We start from the raw sequence: 26,878 nt of genomic DNA on the forward strand, positions 1-26,878 counted from the left end.
ATATCTTAGGAAGAGAGAGAGAGAGAAAGACTCAGATAAAGTGAGAGGGAGGTGGAGAGATTGTGGTTGCCGCAGTAAAGGAATTTCCCTGGTGATTTTGTTTGGTTCAATATCACGATATGCAAAATTATCGCCACATTATTATAATAATAATAATAATAATATATAAATAATATGCTGTGTAATAAGCTAATTGGGCTATTTTTAAATTTATAACAGTTCTTGACCTGAAGAAGGACAGACGCAGGCAATCGCATTCGCTCAGTGTGTGTGTGTGTGTGTTTGTCCCTGAGCCCCGCCTTTTTCTCAGATCAGATGAGTGCGATTGCCTAAAATATTTGTGAATTTCATTTTATGTAAACAAACATGCATGTAAACACAATGGGCAATATATCGGGTCACCAAAACTTATCATGGTCATGTCTGTATATATTGTTACAACACGGAAAAAACATCGGCTGATGTCAATAATCAAATCAAATGCCAAATATCGGCCGACATATCAGCCACGGCAATAATCCCAACCTATATCTAAATCTGGCATTTCTTTATGGATTGTATGCTTACACCTTTTTGGCAAGGTTTCACTCCCTTTGGTCAGCATTATGATTCTGTTGTCAATGTCATGAATTAAGCAAAGAGCAAGACTCTCAGTCTCAACCTACAGTTACTCCAACATTACAAGTTAAGATGGGGCCATTGTGCATAAATAACAATGTACTGAGTGTAGTATAATTATTTAAATCATTCGGAGTTGTGTGTTGTTTATATAATCCTATTACATTCTATTTTAATCAGTAACAATATAATTAAGATGTTTAGTAATGTAAAACACATTACTAATATACACAGCTCTACATATTTAAAGTGTAGTGGCAATGCTGCTTGTAGCTGGATCATGAAGTTGTCTTGTCACCATAGTAATGACCTTGTCCCAGTTCTTCCTGTCACTCCTTTGGAAGCAATCATCCTTGTACAGCTTTCTAACACACACTCACTTCTGGGCTCAGATTCTCCCACTAACAGAAACTCCCAGGGAAAACGTCCATAACCCAGCGGAGATGAAGATACTGGCCTTCATCTCAACCGTCTGTCAAATACAGCCAGCACAGCACCATTGTGTCAAATTAACTCAGTATCAGAGAGAGAGAGAGAGAGAGAGAGAGAGAGAGAGAGAGAGAGAGAGAGAGAGAGAGAGAGAGAGAGAGAGAGAGAGAGAGAGAGAGAAATTAAATAAACCATAGACTTAGTACTAACAAAAAATTTGACAAAACAGAAACGTTAAAAATACAACTAATCAAATGATCCATGAGCCATATTTTTTGTGTAATTTGAATAATAAATTAAATTTTCACATACATTTTCATGTCATTTCACTGCTTTAAAAAATGTAATCCATAATTATCCATATTTCACACATTTAGAGAAATATTGATGGGTGAGGAAAAAGTATCTTTCATGTTCTCATGTTATGTTTTATTGTTAATTAACTCAAATACTTGTGTTAACCTTTTTCATTTAAATCTAAAATTGGTGTGAAAAATACAGGGGTGGGAATCTTTAGGCACCTCGCGATCCGTTCCGAACCGATCCGATCCTGGGAGTCACTATCCGATTCCAAACCGATTCTTGATCTACTTTTTTTTTCTTATTACTCAATTAGTTTCTTAATCTTAAAATCTTTTTTATTTAATTACATATGTAATCTTAAGGTTTTTTTTTATAATTACAATTTTTTTAAATAATTTTAAATAATTACATTTTATTAATACAATTGTATGTTAAGACTATTAAGGCTATATAAACTAATATAGCTTCAAAATATAAAAGCAAGTAGCCTAGTACATAAAAAAGAGGAACAACAAAACATTAAAAGCAATAAACAAAGTGTGCTTTCAGTAGCCTTTTTAAGAGTAGCCTATCTGAACGTTATCAATTCAAAAGCAGTGAGTGATTTTTCTCTTTCTCAGCTTTACTGTTGTTTGATTATTACTGATGACATCATAGACAGTGGGAGATCTAATAAGCTGTATTCACACCAATGCGCAAATCTCTTTTGAAATGAAAGATATTTTTGTCCAGTCTGTTTAATCCCTGAAGACATAACTGACCGTTTACATTAATTTCGTGTCAAAAGTATTTTGAGACGCACATTTAACCACATACACAGAGGGTCTCTTCACAAAGCGCACGAGCATTTGAAATTGAAAGCAGTTGTCAGTAAGTTTCATAAGTTCCATTTTTTATATATAAGCCTAAAGCAATCCAAACAACACAAATTATTCCTTCGTAGAGCATTTGTAAGGAAAATACCGGCAGTCGAGACCACACACTCACTGCAAGCATAACATCAAGCAAAGAGCACGTTTCTCACAGCGCATATCCTGTGAAATTAAGCCTGTTGAATGTCCTTGTAATTCGCTTAAACATTTCCGAACTTTATGTAAGGGATAATGTACATCCAGCCAGTTGTTATCTCAGAATAAACCCTGACAGGGTGATCAGGACTTGATCAGGTCTTGCTACTTGCCACACAAGTAAATAATTAGACAACAAATACTGATCTAAAACGAAATATTTGATTAGGTCTTTAAACGCAAAGCTTTTGTGTCACGTGTCTGTTCTGACTTGTGCTGCACATGGGTGTTTGTTGTTTTGTGCCATGTGCTCTCCTGTCTATTGTCTAGCCCCTCCCATCTTGTTATCTGATTATTGGTTAATTTGTCCCACCTGTCTGTCTCGTTACCCTCCTTTGTTGTTCCCCTATTTAGCCTCCTTGTGTTTGTAGTCTTGTGCTGGTTCGTTGTCCGAGTTACCTGTCTTTGATGTTCCTGTCTGTTGATTATCTGAGTTCTGAGTTTTCTGTATTTTTGTCTGTGTTTGTTAATTAAATCTCCTCTGCACTTGAATCCTAGTCTCTCGCTCACTCTCCCGTGACAGAACGAACCAGCCAAAATGTGGATTCAGCGGAGCGAGATTTTTTCTTCAGAGGAGGAGAAGGGAAATTCCCCTATTTGAATATTTCTCCAGATGTGTTCAGAGGACTTTGGAGGAGGAGAGCACCATGTCAGACGGTGATCAGATCGGAGGAGGTGGTCTGGTGGTCCGGAGACGGAGGAGGAGAAGGAAGACCTCCTCTGTGACTATTCCGGTGGTCTCAGTTCCGGTGGTCCCAGTTCCGGTGGTCCTGAGTCCGGTGGTCCCAATTCCGGTGGTCTCAAGACACAGGAGGAGGAGAAGGGTTCCCTCCATAATTGTTCCGGTGGTCCCAGTTCCGGTGGTGCCTGCCGAGCCTGTGTCTTCGGACAAGATGGCCGCCGCCGAGTCTGTTCACGTCACGTCTGCCGGGCCTGTGTCTTCGGACAAGATGGCCGCCGCCGAGTCTGTTTACGTCACGTCTGCCGGGCCTGTGTCTTCGGACAAGATGGCCGCTACAGAGACTGTTCACGTCACGCCTGCCGAGCCTGTGTCCCCTGACAAGATGGCCGCCGCCGAGAGTGTCCACGTCACACCTGTCGAGCCTGTGTCCTCTGTCAAGATGGCCGCCGTCGAGCCTGTGTCTGTTCCTGAGCCTGAGCCGGTGGTGTCTGTTCCTGAGCCTGAGCCGGTGGTGTCTGTTCCTGAGCCTGAGCCGGTGGTGTCTGTTCCTGAGCCTGAGCCGGTGGTTCCTGTTCCTGAGCCGGTGGTGTCTGTTCCTGTTCCTGAGCCGGTGGTGTCTGTTCCTGTTCCTGAGCCGGTGGTGTCTGTTCCTGTTCCTGAGCCGGTGGTGTCTGTTCCTGTTCTTGAGCCGGTGGTGTCTGTTCCTGTTCCTGAGCCGGTGGTGTCTGTTCCTGTTCCTGAGCCTGAGCCAGTGTCTGTTCCTGAGCCTGAGCCAGTGTCTGTTCCTGAGCCTGAGCCAGTGTCTGTTCCTGAGCCTGAGCCAGTGTCTGTTCCTGAGCCTGAGCCAGTGTCTGTTCCTGAGCCTGAGCCAGTGTCTGTTCCTGAGCCTGAGCCAGTGTCTGTTCCTGAGCCTGAGCCAGTGTCTGTTCCTGAGCCGGAGCCAGTGTCTGTTCCTGTGTCTGTTCCTGTTCCTGAGCCGGTGGTGTCTGTTCCTGTTCCTGAGCCGGTGGTGTCTGTTCCTGTTCCTGAGCCGGTGGTGTCTGTTCCTGTTCCTGAGCCGGTGGTGTCTGTTCCTGTTCTTGAGCCTGAGCCGGAGCCAGTGTCTGTTCCTGTGTCTGTTCCTGTGTCTGTTCCTGTGTCTGTTCCTGTGTCTGTTCCTGTGTCTGTTCCTGTGTCTGTTCCTGTGTCTGTGTCTTTGTCTGTGTCTTTGTCTGTGTCTTTGTCGGTGTCTTTGTCGGTGTCTTTGTCTGTGTCTTTGTCTGTGTCTGTGTCTGTTCCTGAACCGGAGCTTGTGGTGCCGGTTCCAGTGCCTGAGCCGGTGGTGCCGGTTCCAGTGCCTGAGCCGGTGGTGCCGGTTCCAGTGCCTGAGCCGGTGGTGCCGGTTCCAGTGCCTGAGCCGGTGGTGCCGGTTCCAGTGCCTGAGCCGGTGGTGCCGGTTCCAGTGCCTGAGCCGGTGGTGCCGGTTCCAGTGCCTGAGCCGGTGGTGCCGGTTCCAGTGCCTGAGCCGGTGGTGCCGGTTCCAGTGCCTGAGCCGGTGGTGCCGGTTCCAGTGCCTGAGCCGGTGGTGCCAGTTCCAGTGCCTGAGCCGGTGGTGCCAGTTCCAGTGCCTGAGCCGGTGGTTCCAGTTCCTGAGCCGTTGGCGTCTGTTCCAGTTCCTGCGCCGTGGCCGCCCGAGGGAAAGTCTCCGCCCTGGCCGCCCGAGGGAAAGTCTCCGCCCTGGCCGCCCGAGGGAAAGTCTCCGCCCTGGCCGCCCGAGGGAAAGTCTCCGCCCTGGCCGCCGGATGGACTGTTCGCTTTGCCCCGGCCGCCCGACGGTCTGTTTGCTTCGCCCCGGCCACCCGATGTACTGCTTGTTTCGCCCCGGCCACCAGATGGACTGTTTGCTTCGCCCTGTTCCCCCGATGTACTGTCTGTGTCACCCTGGCCCCTTTGAGTCTGTTACCCCCTGTTTCTGTTTCCCTTCTTGGACCTGGCCCCCCGTCCCTCCCGTCCCGCCCTGGTCTGTCCCTCCCGTCCCTAGTGGAGCGTCTGGTAGCCGCTCCTTAAGGAGGGGGTAATGTCACGTGTCTGTTCTGTCTTGTGCTGCACATGGGTGTTTGTTGTTTTGTGCCATGTGCTCTCCTGTCTATTGTCTAGCCCCTCCCATCTTGTTATCTGATTATTGGTTAATTTGTCCCACCTGTCTGTCTCGTTACCCTCCTTTGTTGTTCCCCTATTTAGCCTCCTTGTGTTTGTAGTCTTGTGCTGGTTCGTTGTCCGAGTTACCTGTCTTTGATGTTCCTGTCTGTTGATTATCTGAGTTCTGAGTTTTCTGTATTTTTGTCTGTGTTTGTTAATTAAATCTCCTCTGCACTTGAATCCTAGTCTCTCGCTCACTCTCCCGTGACATTTTGTTGCTGGCGTGGCAAGTTCAAACTAAACGGACATTTAAGAGATATGGTATACAGTTATACCACTTATTACACAGTATTTCACCACATAAATAATTATGAGGATAAGATATACTGATTTGAGATTAAACTGCTTTAAAATCTTACCTGTTTGTATCTTATAATCCAACAGTGTACAAAACAATAGTAGCAAAATGGCAGCAGCTGCGTTTGTACGAAACAAGAGAGAGCGAGTCTACGATACTGGATGACATAAATAACTGTACACAAAATATTGAGTTTTAATATTTTATAAGCTCACCAAATGCAAAACTTCCACGAGAAAAAAACTTTCCTAGCCAGCATAAAGCGCTGCTGACTTCAGTGACCTGGATGAGCCTGTGTTTCTGTTTTCAGCGGTTGTTATCGGGGAACAACATACCACTGGATGGCGCTATTGACCAATCAGAATCAAGCATTCCACAGACCCGAGCAATAAGAAATTATTTTACGGAAAGTTTGAGTGGTGTATGTGTGTGTGAGGAAAAGTAAGCAAGCAGAATACGGGTGTTTAAACACATTGTGCATTTGCGGTTAAAAACTCTGCTCAGAATCGATCCAGAACCGTTGGAAAGAGAATTGCAATGCATCGATTTTTTCTCCCACCACTAGAAAAATATGAGTAGATATGTGTGGCGGATGATTTTAGCAGATTTGATCTGCACATATACAGATCGAGGACCACTAATATCATCAAGGCAAAAGAGCAAGAAGAAATCCCTGATCTTCCCTGACCGAAGCTGCCTTTTTAAAGTCCATATCTATTCAGAAATAAACAGTGAAGTGAAACTAAGATGAATTTATCACATAAGTGCTGGGAAGTCAAGGAAATAAGTGATGACATAGCCTTTATAATGAAGCTGTATTCATTGTGTGTTTTGCTGTTTGTCAAAGTTTAAAGATAGAAACAAAGGGAACAAATGGATCTTTTCCATATGCGCAGTGGTTCCTCAGATACATAAAACATTGGAGAGTCTGGGGTCTGGCATTGCAAGGTGAAAGTGGGAATTTGTGGATTGCTCACTTCAGAGAAAACTCAAGTTAAATATAATTTACGACCGTAACGTAAAGGGAAGTCTAAATACATTAATGTTGCATAACTACTGTCAACATTTTTATCTGAATGCTTCTCCTTCTCTGACCCCATATACTCAAATCAATTGCTGCACTACTATTGATTCTTCATTAGTCAGGCATCGTAGGAGAAGTAACTGCAACCCAAGTTTTTGCCGGAGAATACCATTCCTCCCACCAACAACTAGGCCATCAGTGACCACATCATGGAAGCCATCAAAGACTGCAGATTTTGCCTTTATGATTTCTGAAATATGTCTGAGACAACTGTAAGCTATGGGTGGCTGCAATCACATGGCACAGGAAATACAACACAACAGCTTTTAATCAATACATACAACAGGAACATGTAGGAAAAACTCCGGAGCAATAATAATACACAACTATGTCAAATACATTTTAATAACTTTTGATGCTTTTGTGCTTATAAACCTTAAAGGCCTTAACAGCTTGAACCCCGATAAATGCTGCTTGCAGAAGAACTGAGAGCACAGAATGCTTAAATACACAAGGAGTAATCAATAGTGTTGGGCGATATGCTCCACATTCATATAGTCCTATCGTCAGCCTGTGAGATCAGCAATACACTATACTATCGTGGGGGGCAGGGCTTACTTATTTGATCATTAACTTGTTTATTTATTTGCCTATTTATTTACTCATTAATTTGCTCACTTTTTTTATAAGCAGAATCTTTTGAGAGTCTTTTTCTATTGTGCTAGCAAAGGTGGAGTGTTTATTAAAAAAAAATGGGTCTCAATTTGCAATAGACTTCCCAATCCTCCTCGTTCCCAGTCGTGTTTGCTGTACCCTTTGCCACATCTCTCTCAACCAAAATGTTTTTCAGCTCATTATCAAGCCCTAACATTCTTCACTGTATATTTTTTTCATAGGTGCATGTTTGTCCACTAAAGTGTAAAATAATCTTTCAAAAGCTGCCAATTCATCATCAGGATGATTTTCCTTATAAACATCAATCCAACATACATTATTTAGGTCCGTACAAAATGATTCCTGATTCTCTTATAGTTACATGATCATTTATAAATTACTTCTGGTTTCCCTTTAGGAACCTTTGCTTTCCTAGTAATAGCTATTATATTATGATAACTGCACCCAATAGGAACAGATACACCCTTAGAGCACATTTCCACAGAATTTGTAAAAAATTTTGTCTATACAACAGGGCCGGCCCTGACCAATTTGCTGCCCTAGGCAAGATTTTACCTGGCGCCCCATGCATCACAGCCCATTTCACCCCGTCATTGTGTTCATGATTTAGCATATATATATATATATATATATATATATATATATATATATATATATATATATATATATGCCTATATACACACACACACACACATTACAGCCTAAACACAAATACCAAGAGCATTACATAGCATTCAAGTCAAGTCCCCATTATCTTTTATAGCACGATTTACAATAAAGATTTAATGTGAACTTTTCTATTTTTAATAAACCTGTAAATAAATATCATTACTATGCCATAAAATGTACAGGCCAAAAGTTTGGAAACATTACTATTTTTTATGTTTTTGAAAGAAATTTCTTCTGCTCATCAAGCCTGCATTTATTTGATCAAAAATACAGAAAAAAAAATAATATTGTGATATATTATTACAATTTAAAATAATTGGTTTTCAATTTATTATACTTTAAATTATCATTTATTTCTGTGATGCAAAGCTGAATTTTCAGGATCATTACTCCAGTCTTCAGTGTCACATGTGACATCCAGTCTATCACATGATCCTTTAGAAATCATTCTAATATGATGATTCATTATCAAAGTTGGAAACAGTTCTGCTGCTTAATATTTTTTCATAACCTGTGATACTTTTTTAGGATACTTTGATAAATAAATAGTAAAAAAAAATTGTTTTTAAATGTTTTAAAAATAGAAATCTTTTGTAACAACAATATACACTACTGGTCAGTAATTTGGGGTCAGTTTTTTTTTGTTTTTTTTTTGTTGTTTTTTTTGGTTGAAATAAATCAATACTTTTATTCAGCAAGGATGTGTTAAATTGATAAAAAGTGATCGTAAAGATGATTTATATAATTAGAAAATATTTTTATTTTATTTTAAATAAATGCAGTTCTTTTTAACATTTTATTCATCAAATATATTAGGCAGCAGAACTGTTTCCAACACTCATAATAAATCAGAATATTAAAATGATTTCTAAAGGATCATGTGATGTGATAGACTGGATGTCACATGTGACACTGAAGACTGGAGTAATGATGCTGAAAATTCAGCTTTGCATCACAGAAATAAATGATAATTTAAAGTATAATAAATTGAAAACCAATTATTTTAAATTGTAATAATATATCACAATATTTATTATTTTTTCTGTATTTTTGATCAAATAAATGCAGGCTTGATGAGCAGAAGAAACTTTTTTCAAAAACATTAAAAATAGTAATGTTTCCAAACTTTTGGCCTGTACTGTATCCCCACAACTGCACAACTGTAGAGTAAAACAGTAATAAAAAAGTGATAATAAAAAATGCGTCTTAAAACTGACATGATTGTTACAAAACCACACAGTCTGGGGCCTCTGGAGAACTCAGAACAACTGCTAACATTAAGTTTAAGGTAAAAATAACTGCCATGAAATTATAGTATCTTACTCCTATGCCATAAATTGTTCATTCACTACATCACTTTACCTCTGTCTTTATCCCCTTTTATCCTCTTCTCTTCTTTTTGGCACTGTATCTATCGCAGACTATGCTCATTTATAATGTGTCATGTAAATTCGGCCTTCCGTCACAATCAGGAAACTTTCACCGCGTCTAGAACTGGCGCGAGCTGCCAGGCCCGTTTCTACGAGCTGTGTGTTAACAAAAGCAATGCTGTCTACATTGGATGCGGAGTCGCGCACGCTACACAACAAATTACCAACAACTGATCGCGCGCGCGCTCTGTTTCTGACGCACGTCAAGCTCTCGATGGGCGGGGGACGATTGGTGAGCCGGACTTTTTTTTTTTTTTTTTTGGGTAGTATTTCGAATTAATGGTTTTAAAATAGTATTATATATATAAAAAAAAAATATTGTAAAAAAAATAAAAATAATAATAATTCACTCGTTCACTCATTCTGGCGCCCCTATGGATGAGTGGCGCCCCTAGCATTTGCCTATACCGCGGGCCGGCCCTGCTATACAAGTAGATGTTTTCTATTTGGAAAATAGTGTTAAATTACATGCATTAATCACATTCACAACTTTACTCTTTAGTGGACAGTCCAGCAGAGACATCCAGCTAAAGTTTTTAAAATCACCCATAAAGTAAATTTCATTTCCAGTATCACAAACATTGTCAATCACACAGTTCACTTAAATAACAGCTGTTTGCACATGGTGGTCTGTAGCAGCAACCAATGAATAATGATTTAACAAACTAGCTGTACTTGTAGCCACAAAGCCTCTACATCTACAGGCATTAAAGTATATACAGCTATTTGTGTATATACTGTACGGCAACCCCTCCACTGTACCTATTCCTATCCTTCCGGTAAACATTATAACCATTCATTTTCACAACATAATCTGAGAATGTCTGATAAAGATGCGTTTCTGATACCGCTAAAACATGAATAGTATTTGTAATCAATACATCTGTTATTTCAAATTAGCAACTAACAATGACAGGGAATACTGGCAAACAGGAACAGAATGAAAACGAAACCAAAACAGAATGAGACCGTTTCAACAACAAAATATGTTATACATATGGACAACATATGCGCAGTTCCATAATCCAAAACCAATTACACTCTGCACATACAGATCAATGAAAGCTCCATTTTTAGGCCAGAGATATTGATTGATGTTCACACATGTAGGGATGCACATGTGGTAGTGATTATACATATAGGTCACCACATGACCCTCAAACACATGATGCCACGTCATCATCAATTCATGTGCATTTGTGCTTTTGTTGTGAGGAAAAAGAGGAAGTTTGGCATTGTTCAGATAAACGCATGGATTTCCACAGTTTCCTCAAGCTCTAGTAACCAATACACAAAGCCAAAGGCTATAGGTTACACAAACATCTTCGAGGTCAAGTGTTTTTTAATGCTACAGTATAAGACTTTCTTCCATCCCAGTTTGATGTGCAGAGTCGACTATAAGCAAGCCATTCGAAAGTTGACTTCTTGAGTTTAACTGGGTTGCCACATCTTCTCACCAATGGATTCTCATTTGCGTTTCCCAGATATGGATTTTTTTTTTAAATAAAGGCTTTGTGAGAATGAATTAATCAAATAGATTAAGAATAAGATGATAATCCAAAGGTTGTATCACATTAAAATTTAAAGTGTTGTCAACTCCCCCAACACATGACCTAAATTTACAACCCAGTGTCCAATGGAGACATGCTTGAAAATAATCCATACATAAGGGATTTAATTTACCAGATGCAATATAAAAAAACACTTTAAGAACTCAATACAGCTGAAAAAGACCATTTATTGAAACTAAAATGCAAAAATTGTTGTCAGAAAAGTGTCAGAAACCAGATGACATGACATGATTACAACATTTACAAGTTAATAAGTTAATTTTATGTGGCGCTGTGAAGACTGATCAGTGCATGCTGGTCCAACTAGAGAAGGCGCAGACTGTCACTGTGAAATATGCAAAGTACTACGATCTGAGAGCCGTCAGCTGGCTCATTCTGCAAAGCTACTCCAGCTGTTTACACCGCTGTTTCACAATTGGCCGGATTCACTGATTTCCTGTTTATTGAAACGCCTTCATTTTGTGAGCTGATGCTCCCAAATCCATGTTTTTAACAGTAAAAACCTTTGTTTTTAAATAGTATAGGTTTATGTTCAACTTTATTCTTGTACATACAGGCTCAGCATAAACTTGATGAGATTTTCCCATTATGACACAATACTGCCCCACTAGTTTTTCCGGCAGTGTAACTTTTAGGGGCCACTGTGTAACTTTCAGATCTTCTGAAATGGTAAAACATCTCCATTAGGGCTTTGCTTAATCGATTTTGATTATGGCTTCCAACGAATATGAAAACAAAATAATCGAGGTAAAATTATTTTTGTGTTGCTGCCACATTCAGCGGTGTGCTTTCGTTCCTCCCTAAGCCAAACTTAACATCCAAGTAAATGTTATAAAATGCAGTCTACTGTTGCTGAACTGTGGGACGTGCCTGACATTAAATACTGTCATTAAAAGAGAGTTAAGCCGTGAAAGAGATAGGGCTGTTTCCGAATACCATTTTTAGAGCTTCGAAGCTTCGGTAGTAATGAACAGCGAATATTCGAAGCTTCGGAGAGAGGGGGCTGAAAATATTCTTCTCTCTAATAAAAGGCAGTATTCTCTGTGTGTCTGTCTGTCCGTTTGCATTTTGATTATTTCGAGAACCGTTCATCTAATCGACTTCACAAGGGAGTGCAGAGTTGCATTTGGTGTAATATAGATAGACACGCGAGACGCGACACGTTCAGAATGAATAAACTTTTAATAAACTACAGAACAACGCGAGCGGGAAGCGTCGCACCTCACACGGGCAGGGCTTATATGCTCTGAGAACGGACACTGCATTAGTGATATTAAACACATCTTCCCCATGAACAACACAAAGTAAATACACTCGCACGTAACACACACAGGTCTGTTAACTTAAGCAATACTTTTAATAAGGTAGTCTAATATTTTTCTAACTAACAAATTACTGACAAAGTAAAGGGTAGATTTAAATAAAGAAAAACGAAATTTAAATAAAGAAAAACTAAATTTAAATAAAGAAAAAACGAAATTTAAATAAAGAAAAACGAAATTTAAATAAAGAAAAACGAAATTAAGTTAAATTAAAAACGAGATTAATTTAGATTGATAATAACGGGTAAAAAGCTTAATACATTTTGTTTATATTATTCTATTTTCCACAATGTCAAAGCAACGCAGCTTAACCCAAAATACAAGCTCAGGCATGCACTTCTGTCCATACAAACTCCGCTGTTCTGCAGCTTGCGTCAGCAGCCATATCACCCTGTAGCCCAAGACTGGTTGCCCACTGAAGCTAAGCAGGACTGAGCCTGGTTAATACCTGGATGGGAAACCTCCTGAGAAAACCAGGTTGCTGCTGGAAGAGGTGTTAGTGAGGCCAGCAGGGGGTGCTCACCCTGTGGTCTGTGTGGGACTTAACGCCCCAGTGTAGTGATCGGGACACTATACTGTCAAAGAGCACCGTCCTTCGGATGAGACGTTAAACCGAGGTCCTGACTCTCTGTGGTCATTAAAAATCCCAGGATGTCCTTCGAAAAAGAGTAGGGGTGTAACCCCCGACATCCTGGCCAAATTTGCCCCTTGCCCTCTGTCCATCATGGCCTCCTAATCATCCCCATATACTGATTGGCTTCATCACTGTCTCCTCTCCACCAGTAAGCTGGTGTGTGGTGGGCGTTCTGGCGCAATATGGCTGCCGTCGCATCATCCAGGTGGATGCTGTACATTGGTGGTGGTTGAGAAGATTCCCGCTTCCATGTAAAGCGCTTTGAGTACCCAGAAAAGCGCTATATAAATGTAACAAATTATTATTATTATTATTCTGCGCTCTAGCCAGAGAATACTCCCATTGCAGGAACACTTCAGTAGGCCAAGAAGAAGCAAATATATTTATTAAGTATAACGAGGTTGGGTTCCTTCAACTGTCCATCCTATTAAAAATTGCTAGGCTATATAAGATCATTATAAAAAAAGAGTATTGTATTTCGTCAGATTTTATAGTGTTAAACATATTCAAGCGCGAATGAGAACCGTTTCGAGGGGGTGCCAGGTGTGCAAAAAAATTTAATAAATAAATACAAATATTCGAATGTCAAATTTTCATAATCGAATACCAACCCATCGAACGAATATTCGAATATTCGGGTCCAGCCCTAGAAAGAGACACTGTTTTTCAGGCAGCTTTCTGTGCGCGTGCTCCGAGCAAATGGCAAATAAGCAAATGGTCTTCAACCATGCGTTCCCTCATATTCCCCTGAGACGAGAGATTTAGGTCTTTTTTGTCTGGAAAAAATCCTCCAGGAGGAGGATTTTTTGGCCAGAGGCTAAAGACTACAGCCAGTAGTAGGAGCTGTCCTGCATGTTTTCAACCCGCCCATAGAGGGTGGGATCTCACTCACAGAATGTTCACATAGTGTCAGCCATCTTTTTTTGGAAGCTAAGCTAGCAGGCTCTTGTTCTGTGGAGAAAGCCGAGTAGTAGGAGACAGCTGAGTAGTAGGGGTTACCATCCTCTTTTTCCCGGACATGTCCGGCCGTCGAGATCGTCCAAAATGTCCGGGATTCGGCTTTTGCTTTCTGCAGTCGCCATTCATTATTTACATGCACACCTTTTGTTTCAAATCTAACTGAATTCATTCCGATAGGTGAATCTGAATGTAGTGTTTACATGAACGCTAAACAAGTGATCGGTTGAGGTGCGTTTTAACATTGCTAAGAAAATTCCTGCCCCTCCGTGAGAGATACGAGACTGTCTGGTGCATCTCAGTAATCACGCCAACGGCCTCTCATCGTTCTCCCACGGCCCTTAGTCTCGTCCTGCTCGCCACAGTAAACATAATGAATGGAGACTGTAGAACGCAAAAGCCGAGACCAAGAAAAATGTCAAACTCATGAAGAGGTAATGAGTGAAGCTTTGGGGGGTGTTGATGGACTCGATTCTACTTGGTCTATGTATTAATCATCATTCTGAATCCGATCCATATGCAATTTTCCCAGGTTTTTTTGTTCGAAATGTTTTTTTAAAGTATTGATAGAAAAATAAAGAATTAAGCTAAAATAAAAATAAAAACCAGAGGCTCTTCTTTCTTTTGATATATTGACCTTTTACATATTCAAACAACAAGACATTCTGTATGGAAGGCATTTTCTGCCAAATTTAAATAAATAAATTAAATGATTAAAATTAAAACCAGATGATTAACGATTTCATTACAGAAAACAGTACGCAAAATATGTGACAAAATTGAGAATGAAATTAAATGATTTCATTTTCACAGCATTATCCCTGTCAAATTGAAAAATAAAATGCAATTGGTGATTTCACATTTCATTTTCACTACAGTCTAAGACTGCCAATATTTAAATGAAAAGCCAAACGTGAAAAAGAAACTACAAATACCGTTTTTACAATGCTCTTTAGTAACGCTCACGGAGTAATAGTGACACAATTCAAATACAAATGTAAATTTTCGTTTTCATTTTAATTCCTCTTTTATTTCACAGTTTTCATTTTCAAAGACAACCTGCATGCAAATTCTATGTTAATGAGTGGGTGTGGTTTATTCTAGTAACGGCGCTAGAGACACGCCTTCTGTAAAGCGAAGTCGTCGACGTCCCGTGTGCATGAGTTGAATGTGTGAAACGAAATTATTTAAATGTGATTATATTGTAATCGAGACGACGAGATATGGCGAAATCTGTTAGTGAGCTTTTGCGGGAAGCTGCCGCAGCAAGAACATGGAAACAACCAGCCTGATCATGTTAGTTATGATGTTAGACTCAGACTAGACCATAATCGACGATGAGGTTCATTCATGTATTAGGCTGTTTTGGAAATTCACCTATTTGGGTGTACAAAGGTCTTAGTAACACAATTTCTACAACAATTATAGCCAGACATTAATACCCGCTAGCTTTAACCGAGAACCTCGGCCAATGTTTCATATTCGCGTCGTGCCTAACAACGCCCTTCAGCCGTGACTTATTCAGATACAGCACTAGCCTGTATCTGTCCGCTGTTTAACTGTTACGTGTCTTTTGGTTATTTTAAGTTTGTGTACAAAAAGAATCACAATGCTGATTTTCATTTCCAGTAACAACTTCTGGATGAGATCGAGAAAGCGAGTGTACCTGCATTTAGGCTAGATATAGCATTTTCCTTCAGGTCAGTGCTATATTCATAATAAAAAATCCGTGTGAATGTCCGGTGTGATATCTTGTACTTTTAACAGTTAATAGGGGTTGTCCGTGCCTATAGTCATGTCAGTTGCGTCTTTCTTCTCCGTGATCACAAGTTGGAGTTATTTCAAAAGTCTCTACTGACTGACTCGACTCATTAAGACAGTCTTTGGCTGAGTCCCAATACGCTGATTTCACGCAGCCGTTATTTTGAAATCGAAAGCGAGGCTCCGGTGGGAAGAAAACCGGAAGTGTCGCCTTTAATCACAGGAGAGTCGTGAATGTGATAGCGTATTGTTGTCTTTAATGATGTTGTGTCAATTCTAAAAATGTACAAACATTTCTTTCATACTTTAGACTATATACAGTGAAATTCATTTATAAAGAAAATATTTTTTTTATATATAATTCAGAATGTAAAAAACGAAGCAGGAATGAACTATATACATATCCTATATTGGATATTAACATCCAATAGTGTAAATCGCGGCAGCAGCTTCAGGTTGGTAATCCAAGGCATTGTTGTTTATCTTTACTTCCGGGGTTCTTCCCACCGGAGCCTCACTTTCGATTTCAAAATGGCGGCTGCGTGAAATCAGCGTATTCGCCTACTTATACTACGACCTAAAAGTATGTACTTTTTTTGTGATGAAAAAGTACATACTTTTGAGTGTGTGGCAAAAGAGTATGCACGTTCTGGGACATACTTCGATGACGTCATGCAACGTAAACGAGAACGTGGTTGCCTAGTTACGCACACCGCGACTGTTAACAAAACATTTTACATTTCATTCATTCTTATATATCCAATATAATTGTATTTACTATTCCCATCTTTTTTTCCCACAATACATTTACAATGTGTTTTACCAAATTGAGGAGTGAAGCAGGGCGTCGTCGTAGATCAACCAAACGCGTTTGTGAGGCGGCTGGTTCTGACGTTCATGTGCAAATGTGTGTAACGAAAGCTACTTATTTTCTGAATTAAAATATTTAAAGTTTATAGTGTAACTATTGTTTAACGTATTGTATACTTAATCTTATACTTATGTATAATACTTAAAAATACCCCGATGAAAATGAACCATGCTTTTACTATAGTAAAAGTGTAGTAACCATGTTTCTTTGGTTGGACTGATAAAGTTAACATTTGTACAGCCACAGTATTACTACAAATAAGTCAGACAGAAACATCAAAAGAAATACATAAAAAAGACACTTGCATGACACTGTACTAGAGCCTTTTTATTTATTGTTTTGTAGCCTGCAATGGGGCGCTCAGTATCTTCATCGGACCCTACAAGATAAACACGGTACTTTTTTGGCACAACATAAACCCATTAATATTACGAGACAATAAAATATAACTTTAATTAGGGTTAAACATTTGAATTCTTACACTTAAAAACTGAGGGCGCATCTACGCTGCTGCGTCCGACTGCCTTTACATCACCACCATCACCGCAAAGCTCCTCCCTCCCGCACGCAATGGGTTGTGGGCAATATTAGCCATTAGAGTGTGCATTGATCTCAGGGGGGCAGGGTTTCATATTATTTTGAAGTTTCCCCGGGCGCCGCCATTGGCTAGCGGACCATCACCTGCTGTTAGCATCCCATTGACTCCCATTCATTTTGGCGTCACTTTGACAGCGAATAACTTTACATCTGAGGCGTTTAAAGACTCCATTTGTCCATTATTTATTTCTAAAGAAACACGAAAATGTATAAAAGGCTCCATTACCTTGTATCTTACGTTATGGCCCCGTAGAAGCAGTTTTTGTAAAAATAGGCTAACGATTGCGTCATAACACGCGACTCTCTGTCGCACAGTAGAGAGATTACCGTATGGACAGGAGGAGAAGCTCGCGGGCAATCGGGGAGACGTGGAGGAAAAATGACAAAGTAATTAATCAGAATACTTAGCAAAAGTTTCTCCTGCTTCTAGCTCATAGACACCTCCTACTCACGATCTCCGTCTCTGCAAGTTTCGGAAGGGAATGATTCAGATTTCTCTTGGTACAGCTACTAGTAGATAGACGGGTTGCTCACGTCACATCTACGTCGTCAAGCTCAGTTTGAGTCTGCGCAGTACGGTCGACCATCAGGAAGTTAGTGCTTCTAATTGACTTCACTTGTCTCCGTTGAATCCAATGGGGTCACTGTGTCCAGTTTATATACTGTCTATGATTGATCTGCACTTCGAATTCTAACCGGAAATAGTAGACCATCCGGGTATCTTTGGAATACTCATTTCAACAATTCACCAATTGCATTTTATTTTTCAATTTGACAGGGATAATGCTGTGAAAATGAAATCATTTAATTTCATTCTCAATTTTGTCACATTTTTTGCATAGTTTTCTGTAATGAAATCGTTAATCTGGTTTTAATTTTAATTTTAATCATTTAATTTATTTATTTAAATTTGGCAGAAAATGCCTTCCATAATTCTGGGGGGTCATGAAATCTTGTGAATATGGTAAAAAATGCGGGAAACTTAAAAATAAAAACCTGGCGGGGAAAGAGTTTTTTCATAAATTTATGTTGCTTAAGCAATACATAAAGAATTGAATGAAAAGTGTTTCTGTTACTTCATGAAAGCATCTGAAACAACTGACAGACGATGCATCTAATCCAGTTCATCTGAAACACCATCCGTCTTCACATCTCTGTTTCCAACGCCTCCACCAACTGCAAATGGCAAATCTTGCCATTGGTTAAAGTCTCCCTGTGGTGAAAATCAAGCTTCTAATGTTGTTTATATGTCTATGTTGAAATTGCTGGTGTTTCTGACGTCACAAACTACCTTGTTACTAATCAGATCAACGTGTGATCGTCAATAGCCCCGTTTACATGCACACTTTTTTGCTATTCTGATTAAGATTGTTCTGATTGACGGATTCCGGTTGACTGTTTACATGGGATGTTATCTAAACCGATCTGGTGTTTACATGTGCTGACGCTTTCAATCGAAATCATTTTGTGACATGCGCACACTTGTCTGCCGGATCTGGAAGCTCATTATTTCCCACGTTTTCAATCCTGTCAGGAGGTGCATCACTTAATTGTTGCGTATGTAGGCATTAGCAGCGTTTCCACTGTCGGGCCAGTGCGAGCCAGGGCTTTAAACGGGCCGTGCCAGGCTAAATATCCTCGGGCCAGTAGCACCGTGCCCAAAATCTGCTGCGTTTCCACTGTCGGGCCAGAAGCTCCACAGCGCTTCACTTAAAACACGCCCGAAACACGCCTCTCTGGAACAACGTCACACAAACCCATAATTTCACCAACGAAATGGAAGTTTTATCAGAAAACTAATCAGAAAGAAATCACTGGAAACAGCGTGATCGCAAAACAAGAGCGACCGTTTGCTGGCATTTTTGTTGTTTAATTGAATATTTAAAACCCAAGAATCGATGTTTTACCACAGGTTTACAATAAAAAGCGACACATTGATCATAATGAATTAATTTGTGTCAAAATTGCACATTAGCATTCGTCTCTGACATTAGTCACACAGAAATAAAGTGGTTTACCGTTTATGACGTTTGTGAACGTCTATTTCACAAAAGAAAGAGGACCATCAACTTATTCAGTCGCATCTGTTTCTGTTTATTTGGTAGCCTAGTTACAGGACATATTTACATCACATTTAGAAAGAATGATAATTTCTACAAATATGCCACCAAAAATATTACCTGAGGAGCTTTAGCACTCTCTCCCAGAAGGATACAGTTATATTTTCAGTCAGAGATAAAGAGGATATAGTCCGGTATAAAGAGGCGAGACCTAGGCTACTGACAGATAAAATAAAAACAGGATTATGATAACCTATATGATTTGTCTGATTTCTTGATTTGTCTGATTTCGCTGATTTCTAAGCGTTCATATTTACGATGTTTACTATGGTAATGGTTAGCGTGCATTGTTTTTTGCATCGGGCCACAAACAGAAGGCATTATGTTAGCTGACAGAATTATCTGGCGCAAAACCAGGCATGCGCAGAAAGACGTACACTCAAAGTAATCGGATCAGCTCGTTTACATGGTGTAATCTTTCATTTGATCGGTTCATGAAAAGGTTTATTCCACCCCCTTCAATCCGACTGAAATTTCAATCGGTTTGAGCATTTTTATTCCGATTGAGGTGTTGACATGGAGCATTTTCATTCTGATTGGACTTTTAAACTGGTTATAATCGGAATACAATGCTACATGTAAACGGGGCTAATGAGTGGATCTCTGAGGTGCTGTGAGTGAGTGGAGGCGGGGCTCATTTGCATATTAATATAAGCTATTTTAAGGCATGAAGATTTTTTTTCCAAGGAAAAAACTTTTAAATGTCATTTTGGTGATCAAAGATTAGTTTTAAGGGATAAAAGTATTAACTAGAGGGGGACTTCATCACCGATTAATGATGCCGATTCAGTGTTCAGAAACTTGGCCTGCTCACTAAAAGTGAAGTAACCAGGAAGATGCAAGATAAGGAACTGTTAATTACAGTAACACTCATGGAGGGATGAGACTCTTCTGTGTGGGTGCAGGTTTCAGATCATAAAGAAAGGCAAGCTTTGTAAGAATCTATAACCTTTCAGACAATGGCTCTTGTTACAAAGCTAGTCACATTTGACGAAAGTAGAAGTCAGTGGGTGGGGTGATCGGTGTATTGCACCGCTGTAACACTCAACACCGTTGTTTGCAGTGCTGCTATAATTGTGTGCATGTATGTAGTGTTAAGCTCCAGAGGATGTGGTTAACCTGAGAATGACAATGACAAAGCAACACACAACCACACTAACTTTCCATCAGAGGTGTTTCTCCTGAGGGCAGCAGGAGCAGCCAAGACATCTGACAATAAATGGCAATAAATAATCAGCAAATAGTTGCTCTTTTCAGTTTGCTCAAGTTAGAAACTCAAAAGTTTTATATCTCGGTTATGTAATGTTATAGTGCTCAGCTTAACTTGGCTTGAACTTGGATTCACAAGTAAAAAAGTTGAGTTTGTAGAACTTATATTATATTATGTTTGATGAAAGCACAGACCAACTTTAATTGTTGAGTTTCTTTCCATAAGTTCAGTATACTTAACCACACATTAAGATGAATGGAAATGCTAACGAATAGCTCTCTCCTCATGGCATATTATAGATATATTTAGAGACTTGGATAAAACATATAGGGTGAATTCAGGTTGATTGGAACACATTTTTTCCATTGAGATGACAGGGATATACATTTTATAGTCTATCCCCTAAACCTAAGCCTTTCAGGAAAACATTGTTTAATATGGTTTATAGGTTTTTTTTCTCATGTGGACCAGAATTTTGAACAAAAAATTTGGTGTAGTGATACCCTCATGTCACGATTCGATACATATCATGATACTGAACTCACGATACGATATTATTGCGATACTCCAAAACATATGGTAAAAGTTTAACAAAAATGTTTTAGTGTTGATTAAAATACTAAATTTGATATTACATTGGGAGTGTAAATGAATACGCTTGGACTTGGTGCTGGAAACCCAAAGCACAGGACAAAAGAGACACCAGAATCAAAATATTCATGATTCTGAAGCTAAAAATACAGAATTATTTTAGACGAATATGCTTGCACTTTTTCACTGACTAGATATATTTAAAATAATGTTGGAGACTTTTTACTGGTAACATAAGACATTTGGCATTATCAGGAACCACAAATATTCCCCCATTGCATTATACATTATAATCAACATTATATAAAGTAGTTCAATGTAGTAGTGACACAAACTTTTTGAACGATTTTTTCTCTCACAGTAATTTTAATTTTGGGTGAAATACACACAATACATATTGTCACTATCCACAATACATATTGACACATTTTTGTATTGTGATATATTGTGACATGATATATTGTTACAACCCTACAAAAAATTACAGGTTTTACTTTCCTTGGGGGGACATTTCTTCCGCACAACGCAGGAAATACCTGGAACCACATACACATACATTACATTTAAAAAAAAAAGAAAAAAGAAAGAAATGATGTCCATAGATGTGATCACGCTTAAAGGGATACTCCACTTTAAAATGAAAATTCTGTCATCATATACTCGCCCTCATGTTGTTTCAATCCTTTATGAATTTCTTTCTTCTGCTGAACAGAAAGGAAGATATTTAGAAAAATATCAGTAACCAGACAGTTTCTGGTCTCATTTGACTTCCATAGTATATATTTTTTTCCTACTATGGAAGTCAATGAGACCAGAAACTGTCTGGTTACTGACATTCTTCTAAATTTCTTCCTTTCTGTTCAGCAGAAGAAAGAAATTCATAAAGGATTGAAACAACACGTGGGTGAGTATATGAAGACAGAATTTTCATTTTAAAGTGGAGTATCCCTTTAATTTGACTCAAAGAAAACCTTACTACTAAGGTTCTTAATTGATGTGAAATGTCTGTGTGATTGTGTGATGAGGGACTTCCAGTGACAACAGCCAGTCCGAAACAGGCACAGGAAACCCATCAGACGAACCCACACAGTTGCTAGGAGACCAGATTCCTCCGCACGGCACAATATCCACAGTGTGAGAGAACAGTCTAAACTTTCATCAAAAGTGTATGTGTTGGGAGCACATTATTCACAATATATTCCAATTGATTTTGGAGTTGATACAATATTATTACCCTAACATTGTGATTATCACAAGGATTTTAATGTGCTTTTTATTTGGCCATTAAGTTTCCTAAAGACAGTGTTCTAAGACTCGTTGTCCAAACTTTCCTTCATATCTTACAAATATCTGTGTTAAAAGACAGAAATGTGTTTTAACAGCACCTGTCATGTAAACTTTAATAGCAAATATAATGTAAGATAGTAACTCAGTTCAAATGGTCCACTATGAACCACTTAAAAGATTGAAGTGTGCAAGTACATCTGATTCAAGTTATTGAGAAAAAAGTACTTTGAGTCAACAATAGCAGGATGTACAGTCGTGTCAGGTGTAGAGTCAGTCATTGAGCCTCGAGGCTGAATATATGCTGACTGAAGCCAAAGATGTCGGCTTATTTCACACTTCTGTCGCTCAGTTTCTACCACACGAGCTCATCCTATTAAATCACTGTAAATGGTCAATATGGAGATTCAGTCAGACATTACACTCACCCAGACATAGTCCATGACGAGATGATGGACCACTCGTAGAAAAATTAGCAAAAAATAAGCAAAGCGTGCTGAGCATGGTCTGAAGCAAGGAGCCAATCGCCTTTTTGACTTAGCCATTCCTTGGCAGTTACTGACCAAACATTTGGCATACAGTATCCGTTTAAATTAAAGGCATTTAGATAAAGATTTAAATGATAAAAGTTTAAGAAATAAATGTTTTTTTTTGTTGTTGTTTTTTATTTCAATTAAATGATGTTATTTGGAACTTTCTATTCATCAAAAAATCATGGGAAATAATGTATCATGGTTTCCACAAAAATATGAAGCAGCACAACTGTTTTCACCATTCAACCTTGATCACATGAATTATATTAAAAAATAAAGTTATTTTAAATTGTAATAATACTTCACAATATTACTGCTTTTAGAGTCTATTTACAACAGAACTAAACAATCTTAGCCCCCAAACTATTGAACGGTACTGTAGACGTGACTTCACCACAAACTTCACTTACACCTGAGCACGGTTCAATCACAAACATCAGTTGAAGCAGAACTTCTCAGGAAACAAGACCCTTCGGTGTGTGTGTGTGCATGTGCATATGTGGTCAGTTGCATGCTCACAAACCTTGGGGCTTTTGTTTTGATGCCTCTGCAATTGTGCTTGCACAAAAATGCATGTATGAAACACTATCTTGGTATCGCTGACTCACAAAGCTAGAACATTTTGCTTCTCAAATGTGTGAAAGTTATTGTAAGCGATTTCACAGTGATATAATTAGGGCCCGAGCACCGATGGTGTGAGGACCCTCTTGGAATTGCTCTGTTTATTATTATTATTCTTCTCCGCATTTAATTGCATTTTTGAGGGCCTAAACATGCTCGAAAACTCACAAAACTTTGCACACGCGTCAGAACTGGCGAAAATTTACATCTGATATAGGTTTCAGAATTGGACGGGGCAAAATGGCTCGATAGCGCCACCTATAAAAGTTCAACGGAGTGCGCCTCCCGCAACGTTCCACGTACGTGCACGAAATTCGGTACATACATGTAATCACCTAATACCTACAAAAAAGTCTCTTGGAGCATAGCCCTAAACACAACAGGAAGTCAGCCATTTTGAACTTCCTCTCAGATTTTTGTGCAGTTTTTGCCATTTTCATGCCTCGTACTTTAACGAACTCCTCCTACAGTTTTAATCTGATCATCTTCAAATTTGGTGAGTGTAATCTTAAGGCCTTTGCGACGTTAAATTGCGAAGATCTTGAGTTTTCGTCGAAGGGCGGGTCCTCGGCGGCCTGACAAATTTCGATGTTTCGCCATGAAACAGGAAGTTGCTGTAACTCAGGCATGGAATGTCCAATCTGCCCCGAACTTCACACGTTTGATAAGCGTTCTGTCCTGAACACATGACCATGCTCATATTCAGTTATAGTCATAGCGCCACCTGCTGGCAACAGGAAGTGACATGTTTAACACTGTTATGGACTCCTAATAACATATAAAAAAGTGCCAGCAAGTGCTAAACATGCTAACAACATACTAGAAGCATGCTAAAACATGCTAGCAAACTCTTAGCTAAGTGCTAAAGCATGCTATTTTTGCAATTAAATAGGAATTTGCTGTAACTCAGGCATGGAATGTCCAATCTGCCCCAAACTTCACACTTTTGATAATCGTTCTGTCCTGAACACATCTACATGAGAATATTCAGTTATAGTAATAGCGCCACCTACTGGTAACAGGAAGTGTCATGTTTAACACGTTGATGCCATTCTAGCAACATGTTAAAAATGCCATTGACTTCTAAACATGCTAGAAACATGTTAAAACATGCTAGCAATACTTAGCTAAGTGCTAAAGCATGCTAATTCAATGAAACAGGATGTTGTTGTTACTCAAGAAGGCAATGTCCAATCTGCGCCAAACTTCACACTTTTGATAAGCGTTCTGTCCTGGACACATGACCATGCTCATATTCAGTTACAGTCATAGCGCCACCTGCTGGCAACAGGAAGTGACATGTTAAACACTGTTGTGGACTCCTAATAACATATAAAAAAGTTCCAGCATGTGCTAAACATGCTAACAACATACTAGAAACATGTTAAAACATGCTAGCAAACACTTAGCTTAGTGCTTAAGCATGCTAATACTGCAATTAAATAGGAATTTGCTGAAACACAGGCACGGAATGTCCAGTCTGCCCCAAACGTCACACGTTTGATAAGAGTCATGGCCTGAACACATCTACATGAGAATATTCAGTTATAGTAATAGCGCCACCTACTGGTAACAGGAAGTGTCATGTTTAACACGTTGATGCCGTTCTAGCAACATGTTAAAAATGCCATTGACTTCTAAACATGCTAGAAACATGTTAAAACATGCTAGCAAAACTTAGCTAAGTGCTAAAGCATGTTAATTCAATGAAACAGGATGTTGTTGTTACTCAAGAAGGCAATGTCCAATCTGCGCCAAACTTCACTCTTTTGATAAGCGTTCTGTCCTGAACACATGACCATGCTCATATTCAGTTACAGTCATAGCGCCACCTGCTGGCAACAGGAAGTGACATGTTAAACACTGTTGTGGACTCCTAATAACATATAAAAAAGTTCCAGCATGTGCTAAACATGCTAACAACATACTAGAAACATGTTAAAAAATGCTAGCAAACACTTAGCTTAGTGCTAAAGCATGCTAATACTGCAATTAAATAGGAATTTGCTGTAACACAGGCACGGAATGTCCAGTCTGCCCCAAACTTCACACGTTTGATAAGAGTCATGGCCTGAACACATCTACATGAGAATATTCAGTTATAGTAATAGTGCCACCTACTGGTAACAGGAAGTGTCATGTTTAACACGTTGATGCCGTTCTAGCAACATGTTAAAAATACCATTGACTTCTAAACATGCTAGAAACATGTTAAAACATGCTAGCAATACTAAGCTAAGTGCTAAAGCATGCTAATATAATGAAACAGGATGTTGTTGTTACTCAAGAAGGCAATGTCCAATCTGCGCCAAACTTCACACTTTTGATAAGCGTTCTGTCTTGAACACATGACAATGCTCATATTCAGTTACAGTCAATGCGCCACCTGCTGGCAACAGGAAGTGACATGTTAAACACTGTTGTGGACTCCTAATAACATATAAAAAAAAATGCCAGTAGGTGCTTAACATCCTACCAACATACTAGAAACATGCTAAAACATACTAGTAAACACTATAAGTACTAAACCATACTATTACTACAATTAAATATGAATTTGCTGTAACTCAAACATACAATATCCAATCTGCCCCAAACTTCACATACTTGATAAAAGTCCTGCACTGAACACATCTACAAAGCAATATTCAGATATATAACCCCACCTACTGCCAACAGAAACTGAACTGGTTAACACAGTAATGCAGTACTAACCACATACCTATTGTGTACTAAGCATGCTAAAAACATACTAAACATGCTAGCAACTACTATATACTGTATACCTCCTTAAATGCACATTGCCCAACCATGCTCTGTCTTCCTAAAGCCAACGAGTGACGATGGCACGGGTGCGAGGGCCCTTTCATCGCTGCTTGCAGCTTTAATGTTGTTGTTGTTGTTGTTTTTATGCAGGAATGTAACAGTGGGAAACTGCAATACTTCGTTAAAGATATGGGTCTGGTTTTACAAATTGGGTTTAGATTAAGCCAGGATTAGGCCTTAGTTCAATTAGGACTTTATAAACGTGCCTTAGAAAAAGAAAAAAAACATTACATGACTGGTGTTCATCTGGAGACAACAATGGCACTGACATATTTTTTAAAGATATATATGCTTTCAGTTAAAACAGCTCAAACATGCATTTTAATCTGGGACTATCTTAAGCCTTGTCTGTGAAACCAGGGGGATGATGTATTTTTTTTTTTTTTTTGGAGACAATAAATTCATTCCATGTCAAATTAGAAGGACATAAATTATTACTGGGAATACAGCCCATGTGTGATTTCAAAGGCTATAGCCAGTTGTACAGATCACCAATAACGTTAGGACAAGCATCAGAAGGAAAACTCACTGATAAAATTGTTGTCAGTGTAAACAGGCCTCAAGTAAGTTGGTTTTATATTGAGTTTTTTACATAAGCAATTCTAGT

General features: G+C 39.2%; 1 protein-coding gene and 1 long non-coding RNA gene across 4 annotated transcripts in view; one reads left to right on the forward strand and one right to left on the reverse strand.

Annotated features, from left to right (window-relative positions):
- The window catches only part of fynb (FYN proto-oncogene, Src family tyrosine kinase b), a 119,527-nt gene that overhangs the window by 52,824 nt on the left and 39,825 nt on the right, over positions 1–26,878 (reverse strand). The gene's annotated exons all lie outside the window — the stretch shown is intronic.
- Positions 17,967–26,474, forward strand: LOC309482950. Its single transcript, XR_014200459.1, has 2 exons — positions 17,967–23,488; positions 26,328–26,474. It is a non-coding gene; the product is annotated as an uncharacterized lncRNA (long non-coding RNA).

This window comes from Leuciscus leuciscus (genome assembly GCF_965113295.1).
Source record: "Leuciscus leuciscus genome assembly, chromosome: 19".
In the NCBI taxonomy this organism is placed as follows: domain Eukaryota; kingdom Metazoa; phylum Chordata; class Actinopteri; order Cypriniformes; family Leuciscidae; genus Leuciscus; species Leuciscus leuciscus.